Below are 12,279 nucleotides of genomic sequence, written 5' to 3'. Positions count from 1 at the left end.
TTATACTGCTTCCTGGTACGGCCTCCAAAGATCATTGTGATACCCTCTGACATTCAGATCCCACACATGCAGGCACTGAGGAGGACAACACACATCAGTCCACAAAACTCTTCAGAGAAAGACAACGCAAATGGTAGAAGAGAGTGGGGAAAGTTACAGCCTGAACAGTTTGATGTTAGGGGAGAGTGGGGAAAGTTACAGTCTGGTGGTAGGGGAGAGTGGGGAAAGTTACAGTCTGATGGTAGGGGAGAGTGGGGAAAGTTACAGTCTGATGGTAGGGGAGAGTGGGGAAAGTTACAGTCTGATAATAGTAGAGAGTGGGGAAAGTTACAGTCTGATAATAGTAGAGAGTGGGGAAAGTTACAGCCTGAACAGTTTGATGTTAGGGGAGAGTGGGGAAAGTTACAGTCTGATGGTAGGGGAGAGTGGGGAAAGTTACGGTCTGATAATAGTAGAGAGTGGGGGAAGTTACAGTCTGATGGTAGGGGAGAGTGGGGGAAGTTACAGTCTGATGGTAGGGGAGAGTGGGGGAAGTTACAGTCTGATGGTAGGGGAGAGTGGGGAAAGTTACAGTCTGATGGTAGGGGAGAGTGGGAAAAGTTACAGTCTGATAATAGTAGAGAGTGGGGAAAGTTACAGTCTGATGGTAGGGGAGAGTGGGGGAAGTTACAGTCTGATGGTAGGGCGGGAAAGTTACAGTCTGATGGTAGGGGAGAGTGGGGAAAGTTACAGTCTGATGGTAGGGGAGAGTGGGGAAAGTTACAGTCTGATAATAGTAGAGAGTGGGGAAAGTTACAGTCTGATGGTAGGTGAGAGTGTGGAAAGTTACAGTCTGATAATAGTAGAGAGTGGGGAAAATTACAGCCTGAACAGTTTGATGTTAGGGGAGAGTGGGGAAAGTTAGTCTGATGGTAGGGGAGAGTTGGGAAAGTTACAGTTTGATGTTTGGGGAAAGTTACAGTCTGATGGTAGGGGAGAGTGGGGAAAGTTACGGTCTGATAATAGTAAAGTGTGGGGAAAGTTACAGCCTGAACAGTTTGATGTTAGGGGAGAGTGGGGAAAGTTACAGTCTGATGGTAGGGGAGAGTGGGGAAAGTTACAGTCTGATAATAGTAGAGAGTGGGGAAAGTTACAGCCTGAACAGTTTGATGTTAGGGGAGAGTGGGGAAATTTAAAGTCTGATGGTAGGAGGGATTGGGGAAAGTTACAGTCTGATGGTAGGAGGGATTTGGGAAAGTTACAGTCTGATGGTAGGAGGGATTTGGGAAAGTTACAGTCTGATGGTGGGGGGGGGGAGTTACAGTCTGATGGTAGGGGGGAAAGTTAAAGTGTGATGGTAGGGGAGAGTGGGGAAAGTTACAGTCTGATGGTAGGGGAGAGTGGGGAAAGTTACTGCCTGAACAGTTTGATGGTAGGGGAGAGTGGGGAAAGTTACAGTCTGATGGTAGGGGAGAGTGGGGAAAGTTACAGTCTGATGGTAGGGGAGAGTGGGGAAAGTTACAGTCTGATGGTAGGGGGGGAAAGTTACAGTCTGATGGTAGGGGAGAGTGGGGAAAGTTACAGTCTGATGGTAGGGGAGAGTGGGGAAAGTTACAGTCTGATGGTAGGGGAGAGTGGGGAAAGTTACAGTCTGATGGTAGGGGAGAGTGGGGAAAGTTACAGTCTGATGGTAGGGGAGAGTGGGGAAAGTTACAGTCTGATGGTAGGGGAGAGTGGGGAAAGTTACAGTCTGATGGTAGGGGAGAGTGGGGGAAGTTACAGTCTGATGGTAGGGCGGGAAAGTTACAGTCTGATGGTAGGGGAGAGTGGGGAAAGTTACAGTCTGATGGTAGGGGAGAGTGGGGAAAGTTACAGTCTGATAATAGTAGAGAGTGGGGAAAGTTACAGTCTGATGGTAGGGGAGAGTGGGGAAAGTTACAGTCTGATGGTAGGGGAGAGTGTGGAAAGTTACAGTCTGATAATAGTAAAGTGTGGGGAAAGTTACAGCCTGAACAGTTTGATGTTAGGGGAGAGTGGGGAAAGTTAGTCTGATGGTAGGGGAGAGTGGGGAAAGTTACAATCTGATGGTAACGGGGAGTGGGAAAAGTTACAGTCTGAACAGTTTGACTATTGTAAAGTATTTTTATTCAAAGGCTAAGTGCTTGTGTCTCTACATCTCCCCTTCTTTTCTTCAGTCTCTCCCTGTCACATCTGCTCCCGCTCTTCCCTTCCCCTGGCGCTTGAGGGCGCCAGATTACCCTGCATCACACACTCCTGCCATCCATCACCCACACCTGCCTTCCCTCGTCACTCGCATCAGCGTTATTGGACTCACCTGGACTCACTTATCACATGTTTATTTCCTCCCCTATATTTGTCTGTTCCCTTGCTCTATTCCCTGCGGCTGCATTGATTGTTTTTGTCTTTTGAATTTGTGTCTGACGCTGTTCCTGTCTCGTCTCTGTCCGTTATAATTAAATGTTTTACTCCCCGTACCTGCTTCGTCTCTCCAGCATCATTCCGCGTGACAGAATGCAGCAGCCATACATACGAAGCATCGGGGAGTACTGGCGTTCCGGTTGGAATGGTGTCAGCGGCTCTGGGTCGCCACAGATGGAACCGGGGATGCCTAGCCAGCTCGTCGGGTTTTCACGCCCTAGCTGGCTCGGATGGCGCCCATCCCACGTCGGGCCTCAGCCGGATCGTCAGTTCTTGTTCGCCCAGCCGGTCCAGGAGTGTTTTGTTTGTTGTTCGTTTTGTTCGTGACGTCGGGGTGGATTCCGCCGCCGATGGAACCGGGGATGCCTAGCCAGCTCGTCGGGCTTTCACACCCTGGCTGGCTCGAGAGGTTTTGTTGCCTCGGTTGGCTCGGCAGGTTCCCATCCCACGTCACGCTCCGCTGGATCATCGGGCTCCCCTTCTGCTGCGAGATCGACAGGCTCTCATTGCCTCAGCCGGATCGTCAGGCTCTCATGCCTCGGCCGGCTCGCCCAGGTGGGAAGCCGGGTGGCGTCCCAAGAGGGAGGGGTACTGTCACGTCTGCTCCCGCTCTTCCCTTCCCCTGGCGCTTGAGGGCACCAGATTATCCTGCATCACACACTCCTGCCATCCATCACCCACACCTGCCTTCCCTCGTCACTCGCATCAGCGTTATTGGACTCACCTGGACTCACTTATCACATGTTTATTTCCTCCCCTTTATTTGTCTGTTCCCTTGCTCTGTTCCCTGCTGCTGCATTGATTGTTTTTTGTCTTTAGTTTTAGTTCTGACGCTGTTCCTGTCTTGTCTGTCAGTTGTTTATTAAATGTTTACTCCCCGTACCTGCTTCGTCCCTCCAGCGTCATTCCGCGTGACACTCCCTCCCTCCCTCTCTACGTTGGCGAGCTTTCTTCAGTGGGTTTTTCAGGTATCAGGCTCCAGCTCCATCTTGATGTACAGGACGTAGTTCTTCCCCTCTGCATCAGGGATGAAAGAGTCCTCATATGGGTTCTTACTGTGGCCCAGCACTTCAGCCTCCCTGAGCACAACAGATATCCCACCTGAGCACAATAGACAGAATAACAGTTATATTAGACATCCCACCTGAGCACAACAGACAGAATAACACACACGATAAAAACTTCACCAATACAGAAGTTGGGCTGATTTTGCGGACTACATCAGATACATTCTCACTCACTTCAGTAAGTTCTCAATCTCCAGCTCATAGGCATCTTTTTTGAAGCGGTCTACATTCTTCATCTGGATGTTAGGTACTGAGTTGAGCCTGAGCTTCTTGAAATGCACTTCCTAGAAAGGACGAAACACTCGGACAGGTGAGACAGCTTGTGACAGAATCAGCTTGTGAAAAACCCACTGAAGAAAGTTCACTTTAAAACAGTCTTTAATACAGTCTGCTCAAACTTTACAACAGATGTCATCGTACTAACTAGACCCTGTTGCAATCAGTGCAGACTCGTCACGCTCCGACGTAAGACAATGGGCTATATGATTGACCCTGTGCTAGTAGTGAAGAAGAGGGCCTTACGTGGAATAGCAGTTCATGTTGAGCCTGATGATGCCAAAGTGGTATGAGCAGGACATGTCAAGGATGATACACTCTGCCTTTCCTCTGCTCTAGCATATGCATCCACATGTCCCAGTCCCAAAGCTAGAAACACACAGGTTATCATTTCACAATGAATATAGACTGATAGAAACACACACCTTCTCAGACATGGGCCATTTGGCCTCCAGATCATCCTTGTAGAGGCTCTTCTTCAGCATCCAGCCAAGGCCTGACATACTCTCCACTCTGTAGAGCAGGGCGAGGTCCTCCACTGTGTGTTCATAACCCTGTTATAACACACACTACATAATCACACTCTCCACTCTGTAGAGCAGGATGGGGTCCTCTGCTGTGTGTTGGTAACCCTGCATAACAGAATTACAACAGATATTACACATTACATAAGCACATCCTTTCCACACATTACAGCAACGAAGGGAAAGCGTTTAAGGGTGTAGAGGTGTTAAAGTGAGAGGTGGAGACAGGACACGGACTGACCTGGTCATTCCAGACTGAGATGTAGCTCAGGCTGTCATCCTCGTTCAGTAGATCAGGTCTGGCTCAGGAAACTGGACAGCATCAACAACATTAAACATGATGTCACCAGCAGAACAGCATCAGTTCACCAACAATACTTGGTTAGCTTCATTTCATGTTGGAAATCTTTAACTTCTATGGGCTAGGTGGGACGCTAGCATCCCACCTGCGGGACACAGCCAGTGAAATATCAGGGCGGCAAATTCAAAAACAACAAAATGTCATAATTCAACTTTCTCAAACATACAACTATTTTACACCATTTTAAAGATAAACATCTCGTTAATCTAACCACATTGTCCGATTTCAAAAAGGCTTTACAGCGAAAGCAAAACATCAGATTATGTTAGGAGAGTACATAGACAAAAATAATCACACAGCCATTTTCCAAGCAAGGACATGTGTCAATAAAACACAAAACACAGCTAAATGAAGCACTAACCTTTGACGATCTTCATCAGATGACACTCCTAGGACATTATGTTACACAATACATGTTTGTTTTGTTCGATAAAGTTCATATTTATATCCAAAAACAGCATTTTACATTGGCGCGTAATGTTCAGAAAATGTATTCCCACCAAAACCCTCTGCTGAATGCGCACATCAATTTACAAAAATACTCATCATAAACGTTGACATAATATAGAACAATTATTTTAAGAATTATAGATAGACTACTCCTGGATGCAACCGCTGTGTCAGATTTTAAAATAGCTTTACGGAGAAAGCACATTTTTCAATATTCTGAGTACATAGCTCAGCCATCATGGTGAGCTATTCAGACACCCGCCAAGTTTGGGGCAACCTAAACTCAGAATTAGTATTAGAAATATTCTCTTACCTTTGCTGATCTTCGTCAGAATGCACTCCCAGGACTGCTACTTCCACAAGAAATGTTGTTTTTGTTCGAAATAATCCATATTTATTTCCAAATACCTCCGTTTTGTTCATGCGTACAGATCACTTATCCAAAGGCATAACGCGCGAGCGCGGAACGAGAGACGAAAAGTAAAAATGTTCCATTACTGTACTTAGAAGCATGTCAAACGCTGTTTAAAATCAATCTTTATGGTATTTTTTATGTAAAATTGCGATAATATTCCAACCGGACAATAGCATGTTCATTCAAGAAGAAAAAGAAGGAACGGCGTGCTCGTGTGACCGCGCATATCCAATCCCTTTGTTGCCAGGCAGACCACTCAGTAACTGAGCTCCTATTACCTGCCCAGTGACAGGAAAATGCTCAAACCACTTTCTGAAGGCTTTAGACAGCCAATGGAAGCCTTAGAAAGTGCAACGTCACCCCACAGACACTGTAGCTTCGATAGAGAATCAAAAGAAGAACTACAATTCTCAGACTTTCCACTTCCTGCTTGAATTTTTCTCAGGTTTTTGCCTGCCATATGAGTTCTGTTATACTCACAGACACCATTCAAACAGTTTTAGAAACTTCAGAGGGTTTACTATCCAAATATACTAATAATATGCATATTCTAGTTCCTGGGCCAGAGTAGTAACCTGTTTAAATTGGGTACGTTTTTCATCCGGCCGTGAAAATACTGCCCCCTAGCCCAGACAGGTTAAAGTCAATTCAAGACTACTCTACTATAATACATTCCATTCCTGTATTGGTGATAGTTGAACTTGGCTATCTACCTCTACATGTTCTTGCTGGTCTTTCCCTGTGTGTATACAGCTTTGATTTGTCTGATTCCTAGTTGATTGGCTAAATGATCAAGATGGCGCCGACAGAGAGGGCTGCCTCGCTTCTAGTCCTTAGGAAATTTTGCTACAAGCATTTCGCTACACTTGCAATAACATCTGCTAACCATGTGTATGTGACCAATAACATTTGATTTGATTTAAATGTAATTTCAAAAGGGCGTGTTTGCGAGGGTAAACAGGCATTGAATTCAGTCGGCCCAATCCTACAAATGTTTCTAAAGTATTTGCAGTCATTGGTTTATAGAGGACAGAGTGCACACCTGTTCAACAGTAAATACATTGAAGGCTTGGGGCACACAATGGAGATTGAGTGTCCCAGTGAGTTACAACAGCAGGAAGCATGTGGATCTGCTGCCCCCTTCTGGTCATTAATGGTAACATTCATCCTAAAGAACATGCTCGGCTACATTCAACACATTGACAATCTTCCAATGATCTTTGCTCTGAGATTGAAGAAACAGTCATTTTGAGGGTGTATTCTAGATATAGTAGTACCCCTCTATATGTTGTATAGTTAAAGCTTCCATCAAGCTAAAACTATAGACATCTTACCTGAAGAAATCTATGTAGATAACCAGGTCTTCTTCCAGGACTATGGCTAAGTTGGCATCCTGCAAATCAACCACATAACAACCACATAACCAGGTGGAGGTGGACGGGAAGATGAAAATAGTCACTGGGTGTAGGTTGAAGGTTGCAGTCAGACTGTCTTCGTAGTGCTGAGAGAGGAGAGAGAGGAAAAAGAGGTGGTTGTGAGTGGGTTTAGCGATGCCAAAACACTGTGTGCATAACAACACCACATTGCCATTGATTGTGTCCAGGGGCGAAAATCTGATATCAACTTTGGGGGGGACAATTACATGAAATTTTCTCAAGAGCAATTCCTGAGGGGGACACCAAAAGTAGTGCTGTAACACATAGCCTACATTGTAATATGGTAAATGTATATTGAGGAACCAAAGAAATAAGGTGTTTGCCGTACTCCTAACTACCGGTACCCAAAACTACACAACTAATCACAACAGCAATACCATTGCCTTTAACAAATCTTAGTTCAGTCACCAGTTTAAGTTGAGAGTGGGGGTATCCATGGCATTTTCCAATTATGTTCCTATTTTACAAGTAAAAAAAATGGAGAACCTTTCATAATGTTGCCAAACAAAGACTCAACAAACTTACCTGAGACTCCCTGTCTCTGCCAGTCTGTCCCTGCATATCTGTCCCCAACTCTGCTGTCTGTGTGCCATCTGTTGCCTGCTCTGCCTAATGACATCATTGTGAAACATTTCCATTAGAATTTCATTTCTTTCTTATGAACATTTTATCAACTAGTCTTTGAGATATTAGGCTACTAGGGTTCTTACTTTGCGTTTTGGTGTACTGAAAAATACTCTGATGTCCGTCTTTTATTTTTCTGCCATTTTTCTACCTGGCTGGCTGGCTACACACACACACACACAGTGTGTAGGTTATTTACAGTAGGAGATGGGCTTCTATCATCTTATCTTTTATCATTCTATTTGGGCTTCGATCTAAAAGGTAGCTAGCAAATGTGAAACGGATTAAAATGACAAGAGTTGACAGCTGTATGAGTTCACCATTTACACAACATATGCTGCAATCTTTTGTAATTTTAATAGTTTCTTTCATATTGGCTGGCTTCCAACAATAGCTGAATTTGCAAAGCTAGCGAGCACCAATTCAGTTTCAGTGGTGTTTGCTATAATCTTTGCTACCCGGGTTAAATAAAATAAATAAATAAAAGTTCCCTTGCGACAATTTAGCTTTTGCAACGAGACCATTAAGTATATTTAAGACAATGGTAGAAGAGAGTGTAGTTCTGTTCAGTTTGGACTTCAGTTTATCGCTAACCTTATCACAGGGACTTTGAAGCACTAACTTACATCATCTGCATGCTGATCTCGGAATAAATTGACGATAGCAAAGATTCCATCTTTGACGAGGCCACATAAATGGAATAGGTACTAGCTAGCTTAATAGTTAATATTTGCGCGCTAGCTCTGCATATTCAGCTAGTGTGTGTGCGCGATTGACTGGATTAACCTCACGTCAGTTACGTTCATTGAGTGCCTTTCAGACAGTGGCTACGACCCCTCTGTTACCTTGCCAGTGGATCAAACCATTGTGAGGAAAAGGGTGGGGGGGTCACAATCTTTTGAAACTTAAAAACGCGCTATTAAGTGTCTATAATCAGCACAATTGCTTTCATTGCGTATTATTAATATTATTTAAATTACATAGTTATGTTTCAGTGATATATTGGGGGGGGACAAATCATATTTTTCCCAGGATGGGGGGGTCGTGTCCCCCCCGTCCCCCCCGGGATTTCCGCCCCTGATTGTGTCATTGGTTGGTGTCTGACAGGAGTTCATGCTATATAACCAGTCCTTATGATCCTGCTGCTTTGCTGAAACGATCCGTCTCATAAATAAAATAAGTGATTTCTAGTTGACTGATGACTGTTTCAGCTGGTCCGTGTCTCTGATGGCGGCTGCTCGGAGGGTGAGGAGTGTGTTGGCTGACCGACATCTCACCTGTGATACTCTGGTATTCTTGATGCTGATGGAAGTGTGTTGAACCCCCTTCAGTCTAAACAACTCCAACACATCCATGGGCTCCTGTACACACACAAACAACTAAAGGGTAGCCAAATACAGAAGTCCATACTTACAGTGGTGCCATCCACTGCCACACAGACCTTGGAGCAGCTGGAGACACCTTGATGTCCAGGAGCTTCCTACTGCTTGCCAGCTTGCGCAGGGTCTCCATGTTGGGCAGGGTCTCATCTGAAATGGAGCAGAGGGGTCAGCCATTTTGAATTATGGAAACTTCTTTTATAAGTTGACTAAGACTGTGCATAATATTGTTCAGCGGTATGATTTTCATATGTTATCAACTTCTTAAGGCTAATGCTAGTGAGGAACAACTTTTTATATGCATAATAATGGAAATACGTGTGAAACAAATGGTGGAAGAATGTTCAAGCCTCAACATACTCCTGACTGGCTCTTCCTCGTTAGCTTCTTGTGTCTAAGATGAGTTCGATATTCACAAGGACTGCGACCAGAATAAAATAGAACCGCTCCGGCCTGCACAGAAGTAAATGACAAGACGTTGTTCTCAAAATGATCTCAAATGTAGCCTAACCAAAGGTGACAATGAATGCTCACGTGGAGGCCTCGGCGGATGACTCACTTGTTAGTTAGGTTATATTTCCAGGTTAGGTAGAGGCTCCGTTGTTGGTGTGGAATGAATGGTTTCGCTTGAGGATTGGGTGTCCAGGTGTCCATCTCTGACTGTGGCATGAGACTGCAACCCCTCACCTCCTCCTTACACAAAGCGCGTTACGACAACGCATGTACCTACACAGCATCCAGTGCAAGCTGATAACCAGTTAGAGTGATTAGTTGCAATCGCCTCGTCATCTTGAAAGTAGATAGCTACGGCATTCTTCAACTTCTGCCCTAACTACCTAGTTTGTGTACTGCTAGCTAAACGGTTAGCGCGATCCAGAATCCTTGGGATGTGCCTACCCTACCATACCCCTTCACTAACCATGCAGGGACATCACAAGGAGCCAGAATAGTATGGACCCTAGCTAAACATAACAAGTTTATGATTCTGTGAGAGGCACTTATTTTGCTGTAAATAACAAACGTTATTATTGGCTAGTAGTAATAGTTGACACACCAATAAAGTGAACGGATGCAAGATCAAAGAGAAGCAGCACAGCAGGTGGATGGCAGCGTAGCCTAGTGGTTAGAGCATTGGACTAATAACTGAAAGGTTGTAATTTCAAATCCCTGAGCTGACAAGGTACAAATCTGTCTTTCTGCCCCTGAACAAGGCAGTTAACCCACTGTTCCTAGGCTGTCATTGAAAATAAGAATTTGTTCTTAACTGACTTGCCTAGTTAAATAAAAAATCCCACCATAGATATTTACTGTCAGCTACCTAACACACTACTTATGTTTGCTATCTTCACTCATTGCCACCTGGTTGTAGGATATACGCTACCGTTCAAAAGTTTGGTGTCACTAAGATATTTCCATTTATTGTCCATTAAAATAACATCAAATTGATCAGAAATACAGTGTAGACAATGTTAATGTTGTAAATGACTATTGTAGCTGGAAACAGCTGATTTTTAATGGAATATCTAGATAGGCGTACAGAGGCCCATTATCAGCAACCCTCAGTCCTGTGTTCCAATGGCACATTGTGTTAGCTAATCCAAGTTTATCATTTTAAAAGGCTAATTGATCATTAGAAAACCCTTTTGCAATTCTGTTAGCACAGCTGAAAACTGTCGCATAAAAATTGATTTTAAACAGCGTTTGACATGCTTCGAAGTACGGTAATGGAATATTTTGAATTTCTTTGTCACGATACGTGCCGGCGCGTCACCCTTCGGATAGTGTCTTGAACGCAAGAACAAAACACAGCTATTTGGATATAACTATGGATTATTTGGAACCAAAACAACATTGGGTGTTGAAGTAGAAGTCCTGGGAGTGCATTCTGACGAAGAACAGCAAAGGTAATCCAATTTTTCTTATAGTAAATCTGAGTTTGGTGAGTGCCAAACTTGGTGGGTGTCAAAATAGCTAGCCATGATGGCCGGGCTATCTACTCAGAATATTGCAAAATGTGCTTTCACCGAAAAGCTATTTTAAAATCAGACACCGCGATTGCATAGAGTTCTGTATCTATAATTCTTAAAATAATTATGTTTTTTGTGAACGTTTATCGTGAGTAATTTAGTAAATTCACCGGAAGTTTTCGGTGGGTATGCTAGTTCTGAACAAAACATGCTAATGTAAAAAGCTGGTTTTTGATATAAATATGAACTTGATTGAACAAAACATGCATGTATTGTATAACATAATGTCCTAGGAGTGTCATCTGATGAAGATCATCAAAGGTTAGTGCTGCATTTAGCTGTGGTTTTGGTTTTTGTGACATTATATGCTGGCTTGAAAAATGGGTGTGTGATTATTTCTGGCTGGGTACTCTCCTGACATAATCTAATGTTTTGCTTTCGTTGTAAAGCCTTTTTGAAATTGGACAATGTGGTTAGATAAAGGAGAGTCTTGTGTTTAAAATGGTGTAAAATAGTCATATTGTTGAAAAATTGAAGTTTTGGGATTTGAGGTGTTTGTAATTCGCGCCACGCTCTATCATTGGATATTGGCGAGGCGTTCCGCTAGCGGCACATCTAGATGTAAGAGGTTTTAAGGTAGGCAACTTCTTCAGCCTGACTGGCTTTCATTTAAATGCTAGCGTTAGCCACACTAGCTCGCGATTAGCATGAAGACACAGAAAAGCTCACAAACAAATTTGGCTAGTGACAACCTTGTAAAACCTTTGCTAACATCTAACGTTACATGTTAGCTTTTGAACAGAGTCGACTAATGTGCACATTCACTTTTGAATATATTCCATCGACGCTTATTAGGGTAAAATAACTTCAGGCATATACCCAGTACTGCTTCAAGGTAATATCGTTCCCATTCCTTCCGCTTTATTTTCACACAATTGTATCTTGCAGAAGGGATCCACGAAGAGGAGCTTGGAGTGGCCAATGGGGAGGCTGATAAAGCAGCAGAGAAGACCTGATTCATCAAGTATCTATTCATTTAGGTGATTCTCACCTGGTTGGCATGCATGCACAACACGACAAGGTATGCAACATTAAGCCTAATCAAATATCCAATGTTATTAAAACATGTATCCCAATTTACAGTGAAGCAACGTTTGTCAGTTGTGTTAATGTTATTAACTACAAACAACCTATGGTTCTTGGTGTCAATGAATCAATTGAAAGGGACTACAATTAGAATTTAAAAAAATTGTGCCAGTAAAGATGAAAGTAATCTGCTCTTATGGCTCGGTTTACATTTTTTCAGACACTTCAATCTGACACTCTTAATGTTTGACGTCAGACACTTCAATCTGACACTCT

The 12,279-nt window shown here is 43.6% G+C and overlaps 1 pseudogene; it reads right to left on the bottom strand.

Moving 5' to 3' along the window:
• Window positions 1-9,083, bottom strand: LOC106560525 (protein O-linked-mannose beta-1,2-N-acetylglucosaminyltransferase 1-like; annotated as a pseudogene).
• Window positions 9,084-12,279: the final 3,196 nt, after the last annotated feature.

Source organism: Salmo salar, chromosome 10 (genome assembly GCF_965601325.2).
Source record: "Salmo salar chromosome 10, fSalSal1, whole genome shotgun sequence".
NCBI lineage: Eukaryota > Metazoa > Chordata > Actinopteri > Salmoniformes > Salmonidae > Salmo > Salmo salar.
Note: the sequence above shows the minus strand (reverse complement) of the source record. Positions and strands in the feature narration are given on the sequence as shown.